A 12427-nucleotide genomic window follows, 5' to 3' on the forward strand; every position below is an offset into this window, starting at 1 on the left:
AGAGCCTCATCTATAGGTTAGGGAAGAAATTCCAACGCAGCAGAGATATTCTGAGGAAGAAGTAAATAACAGCACAAAACCCAGCGTATAATAGGTGTTAAATACTAATTAGTCATACATATGTACTTCTGACCTTGATTTTTCATTTTCATAGTTCAATGTTAATAAATGAATACTACTTCAATTAATAGAACTTGATATCTGATACATGTGCCCACTTTTACAAAGCAGAGCTTTATCTGAAGCATTACAGTGATGAAAACATAATTAATGAATTACAATTTTATATTATAGAATTGACTATGTTTTAACTAATGTGTATTGGAAGCAATGACTGTAATACAGTATTTTCCCATTTTGTTAAAATTTTTTGTCTTTTCTTAATATTGTTGTAATAGAAATATACATATTTGCATATTAAAATCTTGATAATTTCCTTCCAGCTATTTTGGAATTAAGATATTGCTTTATTATGATTAAACTTTCACTTCTAACCACCCAGATTTTCTTCCTCAGCTCTCATTTAGTACATCAAATCTAACACATTCCAAAATGAGCAAGTTCATTATCCTTCCTTGTCTCCACCTCCAAAAGAGCTATTGCTTTTGATATTGCTATTCCTGTGAAGGGTACCATTTTTACCAAGTCACCTAAGCTTGAATTCCCTCCCCTCCCTTTAATTTCTTATCCAAACTGCTGCTACTGTGCCATGTACTTTATACACATTATATATATATATATGCACATATGTAGTTATATATGATAGCACATACATGTAGAGCCAACATATGTGTTTGTATACACATATATATATGCTAGCTCTTACATAGTTAACCCTCGATATATGTGCTAGCTATCGTGTATGTATGTGTGTGCAGGGTGTGGGGAGAAGGGTATAAAGAACTAGTATTTGTTGAGTGGTTACTATACAAGGTACACAGAAACTGTGTTACACGTTACAGAGTAATTATTCATTTATTTTAATCTTCCAATCACTCTATGAAGTAGAGTGGTACCAGAATTATTTCTATTTTACAGATAAGGGAAGTTTTTCTGGGACTTATTTAAGCTCAAACAAATAGGAAAGAGAAGAGCTGGGGTTTCAAATCCAGATCACTCTGCCTCCAGAACCTGCAAGCTTCATCACCTATGTTTTCTCATATCTATTCCCTCGCTCTTTATCACAATGTCACTCCTATTCTTGAACGCTTATTAACCTCTATTACATTTCCCACCAATGTGTTTCCCTACCATGTGTTTTGCCCCTCCATGCAATTTACATTTCACCACATGATTCATTTGCCATAAACATGACTCTATCTAATCTTGTCTTTCTTCTACTTAAAAATTGCTAATAGCTTCTTATCGCAAATTTCCTCTGTTACCTTTCTCCCATTACTGTATTAGTCAGGGTTCTCCAGAGAAACTGAACCTATAGGCTGTGTATATATAGAAAGAGATTTATTTTAATGAAATCGTTCATGCAATTGTGGAGTCGGCAAGTCCAGTATCTGCATAGTGGGCTGGAAGGCTGGACACCCAGGGATGAGCTGATTGTACAGTTAATTCTGAAAGGCTATCAGGCTGCAGATCCAAGAGAGAGAGCACATGTCACAGATGAAGTCCAAAGGCAGTCTGCTGCAGAATTCCCTCTTGCTGGGGAAGTTTAGCCTTTGGTTTAATTCAGGTCTTCAATTGATTGGAAGAGGATTACTCACCTGATGGAAGACAATCTGCTTCACTCAGAATCAACTTATTTAAATGTAAATATCATCCAGAGTAATCTTTGATCAAATATCTGAGCACACTGGCCCAGTCAAGTTGATACATAAAATTAAGCATCGTGATTACTATTACTATTCAACAAGTTTCTTATAATTCAGCAAAACTGGGTATTTGTGGGCCCCCCACATCACCTCATTCTTCTCCACCTTCTTCCTTTTATGGTGCTACTCCAGTTGCTTGAACAGCTCACTCTTATCTCTTGCCTCATCATTTAGTAAAAGACATGAATGAGTGAATGAATGAATGAATGAGTATAAGAAGGAAATGAAAAATAGCACCCCAAATATCAAAGTGAGTATTGCCAAAGTCACAATAAGGCTTTCAACAAATGTTAACCCAGCCACTCTTGAATGGTATTAGAAGCTTTTTCACCCCTAGTGACTGTAACTTGAAGTCATTTGTTGCTTCTATGCCTAATGATCTTGGCCATGCTATCTGGAGGCAGAGACACATCATATTTATAAGGTACACGTAGACATACATATGTCTGTATAGACAGAGAGATTGCACAGTTTTCCTGCTAGAGTTTAAAAAGGCCTCTTTTATAACCATCATTAAAAAGTCTACAAATAATAAATGCTAGAGAGGGTGTGGAGGAAAGAGAACCCTCCCACATGGTTGGTGGGAATGTAAATTGGTGCAGCCACTATGACAAACAGTATGCAACTTCTTTAAAGAACTAAAAGTCGAGTTTCCATATGATCCAGCAATCCCACTCCTGGGCACTCCTGCCGAGAAAACTCTAATCTCAAAAGACACATGCACCCCAGTGCCCGTAGCAGCACTATTTACAATAGCCAAGACCTGAATCAACCTAAATGTCCACCGACAGATAAATGGATCAGGAAGATGTGGTACATATATACAATGGAATATTACTCAGCCATAAAAAAGAATGAAATAATACCATTTGCAGCACCATTTATGGACCTAGAAATTATCATATTAAGTGAAGTCAGACAGAAAAAGACAAATACCATATGATATCACTTATATGTGGAATCTAAAATATGATACAAGTGAACTTATTTATAACAGAAAGAGACCCACAGACATAGAAAACAAACTCATGGTTGCCAAATGGGAAAGGGAGTGGGGGAGGGATAAATTAGGGGTGTGGTATTAGCAGATACCAACTACTATACATAAAATACATAAATAGCAAGGCCCTACAGCATAGCACAGTGAACTATATTCAATGTCTTGTAATCAATCATAATGAAAAGTAATGTGAAAAAGAATATATATATACACACATACACATATACTGTACACCAGAAACTAACAACATTATAAATTAACCATACTTCATAAATAACTAAATAAATAAGTCAATAGGCCTCTTTTTTTCCTTCACTCTCAGGGATTAAAGTTCCTGAGAGCCCCCATAGATCATTTACATCTCAAACACACAAGAAGAGAAATACCTTCCAGAAAGCTAACTTCCTCTAAGGCACATACAAAAACCATTTTAGAATATCAAAAGATTCCCATCTTGGCCATTTTTCAGGATTTTTTTCTGTTTCAAAATCACCAATTCAGTTTAACAAATAACAGTAATAGACGATAATACATGTCATTCCCTCACTTTCACACGTCTCACTTTCGGAGGAACAGGAATCAGCATTCCTTAATTAGCATTAAGCTTCGCCTTGGCTGTTAGCTCAGCCTCTGTGGCCTCAATACAAAGGGCAACAGCCAGCCCACAGCTGTAGCCACTTGTTTTTTCCCCACTGTAATGGCGGCCAATAGCTCTGAAACAGCCTTAGGGGTGTCCGAGTTTTCTGTACTCTCTGGGAGCCCACGATTCATCAAGGACAGCTACCACAGAGCCCCACATTAGTGGAGGGCCACCCCCGGGGAACCCCCCCAACTTTCAGGCACCACATGTTAGTGCATGCCACCCCCACCCCCTTCCCATCTCCTGTCCTTATTTCCTCGTATCTCGGCGCTCATGGAAGTTTCCCTAGTCTCCTGGCTGCTCTATCAACTGTTGGGCTGCACGCTGCAGGTCCGCAAGCCCTGTACTTGCCCAGCTTCAAGACCAAAGAAAGAGCCCAGAGTCAGCGACAGAGACATCAAACTTACATGTCTGAAGCAAGGTCCTGGAGCGACACCTCACTGTGCGTGGCAGAGACCTGCGAGCAGAATGTGCCGGAAGTCTTCGCTCCCAAGGGCAGGGGGGAGGTTACCACTTATAGGGGGAATTGATGTCAGGTTGGTTCATCTGTTACCAGGGAAACTAGCAGAGGGGCCCGCCCCTCACCACCCCTTTGACAAGCTATCAGGTGGAGGTGTTCTGATCGAAAGTTAGAACAATCATTAGCTGGGGCTGAGGCAAGTATGTAGGAAGGTCAGTCAGGTGAGTAGGGTGTAGGTGAAGCAGGCACTGGTTGAACAGGGATGTAGAGAGAGCAAGAGAACAGCCACGTTGAGTGGCCTGATCATACAGTAGCCTACCAATGTGCAGGCTCTGCTTTCTTGATCCATTTGGTACACTTCTAACATAAGATGACTGCCAAGAACTGCTAAGCAGTTTAGAAAAAAATCCTAATTGAAAAGAAAGCTAAAAGAAACTAAAACAAAGAAAAGAAATGAAAACTTGGACGAGACAGAGACAGTGTGGGAAATAAACTTAAAAAAATTTGAAACTGGGAATTCCCTGGTGGTCCATTGGTTAGGGCTCTGTGCTTCCACTGCAGGGGGCACAGGTTCGATCCCTGGTCTGGGAACTAGGATCCCACAAGTCACATAGCACGGTCAACAAAAAACAAAAATCTGAAACTTCTGAACTGAAGGATGATGGTTTAAATTCATGTTTGTCTAACTTCTTTCATGAAATACCCCTAATGGTAGAGAAGAATGGGCTGGGTGCTTAAGTGAAAGATTCTCTATCTCTAAATGTTATAATCATGTCAGGACTTAACCCCACACCCAATACTTCACAGAATCTAGCAAAGATAATTCACTCTAGTGTATATCCTAAATGATAAATGCACCCACATATACACTGAACATAGTCATAAATGTTACATCTATCAGGACCCTTTAACTATAATACTGACTTTACAAGTGTGAAAATTAAGAGACTTACGTAGTTTGTGATCATTTGTGAGCCAGCAGATCCAGGTTACCTGACATCCAACTGCTGCATGTTTTACTATATTGAATAAACTCTCAGATAATCACAGCCTTGTGCTTCATTTTTCCCTCCTGTGAATCAGAATTCAGCTAGTTGTTTTTCTACATCAGGAGAATACTATGAGGAAAGTAAGAACTAAAGTATTTGAATCCTTCTTAATAAACAAATATGACTTACAACATAGAAGTGCAAGTATTAATGTAAAGACTCAGTGAGGTATTATTTAAAGTCAGGTGTAACTATTGTAAGGAAAGTGATTCCACGTGTTAATGTTAAATAAGTATAGAGAAAAACCTTTTGGGTCTCAATCAAAATGTCCTTACATGTGTTTGCAATTGTTTACATGAAGTTTTAGGAACAAATGAAGAAATGTAGATTTAAGTATACAATCTATATATGAGTATTTATATGAAGAAAATCAGGGAAGAAATGACAATGTCCAAATACTGTGAGAATTAAGGTTTAAAACATTTTGGAAATTATTTTCATTTTCACAAAATATATTGGTAATTTCCTTTAAATTTCATTATTTAAGTATAATTGAATGGATTATTTTATCACAAAATGGGCATTTGAAAAACATTCTTTATTAAATGACCATCACTTAAAAACAAGAGATAAATTCTTACAGATATTTGCATTTAGGAAAAAAAAATATTGATCAAAGTTTCATAGCTTTTTTTTTTGTCCTCTCCAGGTTTTAAAGCAGTTTCATAAGAAACATGATTTGGGGCAGATGAGTTCTACCTTTGCCATCAAACCTATAGCTCACAATAAGATCGTGAAACAAAAAGTATCATTTCCCTTCATTTTGGCATGTCACAAACAAGAAATAAATTTCCTGCAGTTCTTCCTATAATTGTTTACTTTTTTTTCTCATATTAAAAAACAAAGAACAAAACCTTAAATGACAGTGTAGTGCGGGGACAAGAGGGCTGGATGAGAGCACACCAGAGGTATTTGTTATACACACAGTAACTCTCTGGAATTCTGCTTCTTCATCTGGAACGTAAAGTGGTGAGGGATAGAAAACCCCTGTTCAACAGAACTTTCTGTAATGATGGAAATACTCCATATTCCGTACTGTCCCATACAGTAGCCAGCAGTCACACGGGGCTACTAAAGCACTTGAAGTGTGGCTGGCTTTACAAAGGAACACATTTTTCTCATTTCATTTACTTTTCATTAATTTAAATTTAAACAGCCCCACGTGGCTAGTGACAACTGTGGACAGCGCATGACTCGACAATCTCTTGCGTCTCCTAATTTAATCCTCTTTTGATTCTGTGTAAGAATGTTTAAACTCTAGCCATGCAACCAAATAGGTTGAAAACTTATATCTCTACGGAAGTCCTGTTAAAGTCAGAATACAAAACTGACAATGGAATTTTCTGAGAAACCTCTAAATTCTTATTTGGTATAGACGTTAGTATGTGATAAAATTATTTAACAATTAATAATGAGGAGAAATGCACACAATTTGCTTTTCAGTATGATGACAGAGAATGAACTTCTCTGTTGGACAAAGGTTGAGTCACAAATCACATTTGTGGCGTATCACTCTGCGCATGTCACTTTACCTCTTCGTACCTTAAATTCTACATCAGCAAAACCGAGCTAAAAATAAATATTTTATCAGTGTTATTATGAGCACCAAACAGGATAATAAGTGTTAAATATCTAGCACGTTCTTTAGCACATAGCAGAACCTCAAGAGAGCGTATTCTGCCTCTCCAACATTTTTTAAAAGTTAATTTAAAAAATACTTTCTACAGAATCTTTATTATCACCTGGAGGGTAATCATTTGTTCTCATTTCCTATTGGGTTTGATTTTGTTTCTCAAAAAATTAAATAGTCAAAAACAACAACAACTAAAAAAAAACAGAGTGAAATATAAATCAAAAATCAAATCAGGGCAGAGTTCAAACTCTGAACAAAAGAAAAATATTCTTCACCTTGAAGGCCCTTTCTTTCAAACCAGCAAGTTAAAGGATTTCTCCATCCACTGTTGGTTCTGGCAAAGAAGCCACAAGATTTTTTTTTTTTTTTCTTCTCATCTCCCTTTGTTCCATGTTCATTTCTAAGCCTTGCCTCCGGCTATGTTGGCTCCCATCCTCCGAAGAAGACCCTATCATTTAGGAAAGGATCTGGGGTGGCCAGGTTGCCAGTGGCTCCAGGCCCCAGCAGGACTGCCAAATATGTGGGAGCAGCTTCCCACACGGTGTGGGTTGTGCCCAGGCATCCTCAGCGCCAGCAGCTGTGTGGGGTCTGTTCTCACCAGGGGCCTCTCATTTACTGCTGAAGCATTCTTGGAAAGTCAAGTTCCAAAGCTAAACAAACAGATAAATTCTGCAGCAATATGCATTGACATTTTATAGCATGCTTGTGTGGAGGAATTAGGGGAAGTGAAACACACCCACTAATATTCACACACAACAACATCACCAGGCTTAGTAAACCTCGATCCATACTGATACGCATTCTCGTCAGAAGTAAGGTTCCACGGAGGTACTAATTTTAAAGGAGCCGTAGGGTTTCCTGCAATTGCGTTTGCTCTGCTTTCTCCAATCACCAGCCCTACAGTGCTACTGGAGATTCCCCATTTGTGGAGGGGTTCCCTCCTCAGACCTTCTAGTATTTTTAAGATCTGTAAAAAAATGAATTTTACTGTGAAGCTTGCAAAGCGTAGTCTAACCAGAATAATTAGTCAATGAATATTTCTTCAAGTATCATAAAAGCATACTGAGAAGTATGCTTTTATTTTATCATAAAAGCATACTGAGAAGTAAAGTCGTAAGCTGTTGGGTAAGTATAGTCTTGGTTTATGCTTAAATGTGCAAATATTTCTGCTCAGGGATAGAAAGGGCATTGCCTCCTTTAAGAACCTTTCCTAATTTTTCACTCCGCCTTACATTCAAGAAGCACATGCTCAATTCAGTGGCAACCTGAAAACGTGTGACAGATGTACAATAAATGCTGCACCTATGCTCACACTAAGGGCTCAGAAGAAAAATTAAATCTTTCCAAGTAGGAGAGCTCAGGCAGTCATTTTTTCCATACTTTCCTGTATGTGCTCCAAGTTGTGGAATGCACTGAGGAATGCATATTGAGTGATTTGGTGTAGATATTTTTTCTTTAATTTTCCTCAGATTTTATTGCATTCACAGGAAAATATGAAATCACTAAGTTATCTTATCCATAAATGTATATAGAAATGAGGTAACGTGTTTGGTACTTATGGATATATTGTTTTTTATGTCTAAGAAGGAATTTTTTTTCTCTCAGAGAAAAATCAAATGCACTTAATGCCAATTATAACACCACTTTCAAAACCCCAGGTTTGATTTAGGCTGCAGGACTGGAAATCAAATAAAATCTTCCCTGTGTGTAATAAGGTATAGTAATGCCTTATTTATCAGGCATTGTTAAAGGTTGGGGTGCTCCATGTAAAAGAAATGCCCAGATACTTGAATTTTACTCTTCTATGTGTAAATTGAAAGTGAAAACATAAAAAAACATTTTTTTAAAACATCTTTTAAAATATTACATGTTGTTTTCATATGCTATGGGGGGGGGTCCAAATATAATTTAATCAAGTTTGAAACTGAGCTTAGCCACTTATTAGTTATAAAATTTTGCCAAGTTAGTAAAATCCAGCTCAGTCATTTACTAGTTTTATAATTTTGGCAAATTAGTTAGCCTCTGTTTTCTCATCTGTCAAGCAGAGATAATTATACCTATGTCACAGTTTGAATTAGCTAATCTATATAAAACACCTCATAAAACCCCTAACACATAGACCTACCCAGCATAGCCTCCAGCCTAGGCTGTGGATTCAGCAGCCAGACTGTTGCCTCTGCCATTTCCTAGCAAGTAAACTCGAGCAATCTTTTTTTTTTTTTTTTTGCTTTACGCGGGCCTCTCTCACTGTCGTGGCCTCTCCCGTTGCAGAGCGCAGGCTCAGCGGCCATGGCTCACGGGCCCAGCCGCTCCGTGGCATGTGGGATCCTCCCGGACCGGGGCACGAATCCGTGTCCCCTGCATCGGCAGGCGGCCTCTCAACCACTGCGCCACCAGGGAAGCCCCGAGCAATCTTTTTAACTTAATCTCACTATGCCTCAGTTTCCACATTTGTAAAATGAAGGTGACAAGAGTAAGGATTAAATAAGCAGTGCATGTAAAGTCCTTAGAGCAGTGACTACCATATATAGACAGTGTTCAATCAACTATGATTCGTAATGTTTTCTGAAGCATTTCTGAATGCTCCAACTGTGTATAATTTTGGCAGGGGTATGTGTGTCTGTGTGTGTAGGAGGGGGTTGTGAATTCCTTTTCTCTGGTTATCTTGTTTTGGCTATATCACTAACATATTTCTAGATATCAGCCGTAAAAAGTTCTCTGAGGTAGGTAACATCCATGCATGTGCTTTTGCATTTTCTGGGTTGTTGGTTGGTTTTGTGTTTCTCCCTCTTTTCCTTGTGCAAACATTACACTCGTCTCAGCCAAATACTGGGGAAAGGCCAAGGTGGCTGAGGAAATGAGAGGTCCCTTTAGGATCTACCAATGCAGCAACAGTGGTGAAAATCGTTATCACTCAGGCAAGTAGTAAAATGAAACTTGAAATGGGTGTTCTTACACTACTATATTCAGATTTGTGCAAGAGGGGTTTCTGCTTCTGGCTTTACTTCTCCCAAAGAGCAAGGATTTGGGTAGGGGTCAAAGGATGTGCCCACCTAAAGTCCACATTCTTCCCTCTGGCCCATCTGCAGGAACATGCAATCTTGAATTCCTTGTCCATACTCCCTCACTCAGCCCGCTTCCAGATTACTACACTGATATGTACTTCCCTAGACTCAAAGGGAAGCTGTGTATGAGGATAAGAACAAAGCTCAGATGCCTGGCCTGGACTGTCTACATGGATGAGCACAGGGCAACCTCATGGTAGGTGGAGGAAGCCAAAGATGGGATACAACAGAGGCCAGAGGCCTCAGGCTGGCTTCCCCACACTTCCACATTCAAGTATGAACTGGGAATCTGCTCCCCCTGCACTGCTGCGAGTTAGGAATAGGCCTGTATATTTATCTTTCCAACTGGGATATTTCGCAAGATTTGAAGATCTGAAACTTGAGCACACAAGTGATTGTTCCACTGTGGCTTAGAGTTGAAGTTAATAATACTAAAACACATAGAAGTATAGAAAAGATATACTTTAAACCTTAATGAGATCCAACTACATACTCAACAAAATAGTTATAAAAAGACGGACAACACCAAATGTTGATGAAGAAGTAGAAGAACTCATTTTTAGTGAGAATGTAAAATGGTACCAGTCACTTTCAGTAGAGGTCTGGCAGTTTCTTCTAAAACTGAATATACCTTATGACCCAGCAATTGTACTCCAATATATTTAACCAAGAAAAAGTTTAAAAATACTTTCACAAATACACTTTTCAGAGTAGTTAAAAACTGGAGACAATCCAAGTGTTCATAAATAGGAGAATGCCTAAAATAGCGGTATGTTCATATAATGGAATACTACTACAGTATTAGAAAAAGGAATGAATTTCTGATACAAACAACACAAAATCATGTTACGGAGTGAAAGAATCCATACACAAGAAAATACTGCATATTGTATCATTCTGTTTATACAAATTTTAGAGCAGACAAAACTAATCTATGGCTTTAAAAAAATCATAACAGTAATTGCCTCTGGGAAGATGGTGGTGGGGACTCATGGGGAAGGGAATGATGAAACATTGTGGGATGAAGGTAATGGGTATGTGTGTGCTTGTGTATAAGGGCCGATTTCTTGGAGATTGGGAGGTAGAAATTCCTGGAAGTAGGCTGTTTTTCCCATGGTAAGAAGAGAGCCAAGATTTGTAATTCTACTGATAGCATGGATTCCCAAGAAGCTGTTTTTCAGGAAAGTGGCAGAATGTCAGAGTAGAATGGTCTGGTGCAACTAGAGAGGCCCTGCCTCCAACTCCAGGGCTGTGGGACCATGGCAAGTTACAGCCTTCATCAAGGGATCTTAGGTAATGAGTAACTGAGATGAAACAAATGTGGACTGAAGATGGGAGAAGACTCCCTGAATGGGCTATCTTTTGTGAGACTCGGGGGTTTTCACATGAGCTGGAAAGGGTAAACACTCAAATGGACTGAGACTGAACTTTATCCTCTTACGGTAAGTGAGGTCTCCGTCAGAATAGAAAAACTAAGTCATGTTTTGAGTTTGTGTTTAAAAATTTAGCCCTGCTTTAGAGGGATTAGGCTTATGTGTGTGGCCCGGAAGGCAAAATACCATGACAAATGCATGTAAGTTTTACAGAAGTCAATGTCAGCTAAATATAAAGAATATTTCCTTAGGGAGCTATAAAGCCAGAAGAGGTAATGTGTTCATCAGCTAATATACATGTTCTGGTTCCCTTAAAATTTGATATTCTCTTTGCAAATTAATAAATGGTATTCTGAGACATTAACACAAAAATAAAAACAGAATGAGCTGCTGTTGTGAACTTACCTAAACTGATTTAGTCCTTCAAAATTACTGGGTTCCTCTTACACGGGAAATCATTTAGCAATAAATATATGTATCAAATCATCACATTGTACACTTTAAGCCTGTACAATATTATATGTCAGTTACATCTCAATAAAGTTGAAAATAAATAAATATTGGATTTTTGGGGGTAGTAGCTGTCGCTTCCAGCACCTTACTAGCATTTGGTATGTTATGAGAAAAGCAAGATACAGGCTAAATTATGCCACACATTAGCAAAGCACACACAAGTCAGGAATTCAACATGAAACTCGATGAAGTTTCTTTGTTCTTTTGGGCGACTCTTGTAATGAATTTAAACAAGAGGGTCCCATGAGGCAAATGTGACAACATTTCAGTAGCAAAATTATTTTAGTCTGCTAGTCAGAATGAGGACATAGCCCTAGGCGTAGGGCACCAGTTTGAACAACTGAGCTAACCCAAGATTCTTATATCTCTTTCAACCAAGAGCAGAGAGATCAACTCATGTTATCATGTTATTTTATATGATACTCATTTCATCACAGAAAAATCACTGCTAACTTTCCTTAGGCTATTCATTATACCATCTGACACTGAGCAGAGATCAAGACTTAGGACCACTGAATTGATTATGACCATAATTTTGCAGTGTAGGATTCTGATAAGAATTTTCCAAGTAGTAGTTAACCATCCCTGGGGGGGTGTAGTCTCGATTAGGATTCTTTAAGTTAACTAATTATTTCTATCTAGGGCACAGATTAAAACTAACATTCACATTTATACCACTTTATTTAAACTGAAGTAATCTCAGATAATTTATAGGAAATTAACATCTGCTTCAGGAAGCCATGAGTCCTTGTTAATGTAAGTGATCAGGCAGAGACGGTAGGATCAGTGTTATGGTCTTTTCCATTGGAGAAAATTCCTTCACTGAGTTTTTTGGGTCTTCATATCATTCTAAAATTCTTTGTTTCTA

Source organism: Stenella coeruleoalba, assembly GCF_951394435.1.
Source record: "Stenella coeruleoalba genome assembly, chromosome: 9".
Taxonomy (NCBI): domain Eukaryota; kingdom Metazoa; phylum Chordata; class Mammalia; order Artiodactyla; family Delphinidae; genus Stenella; species Stenella coeruleoalba.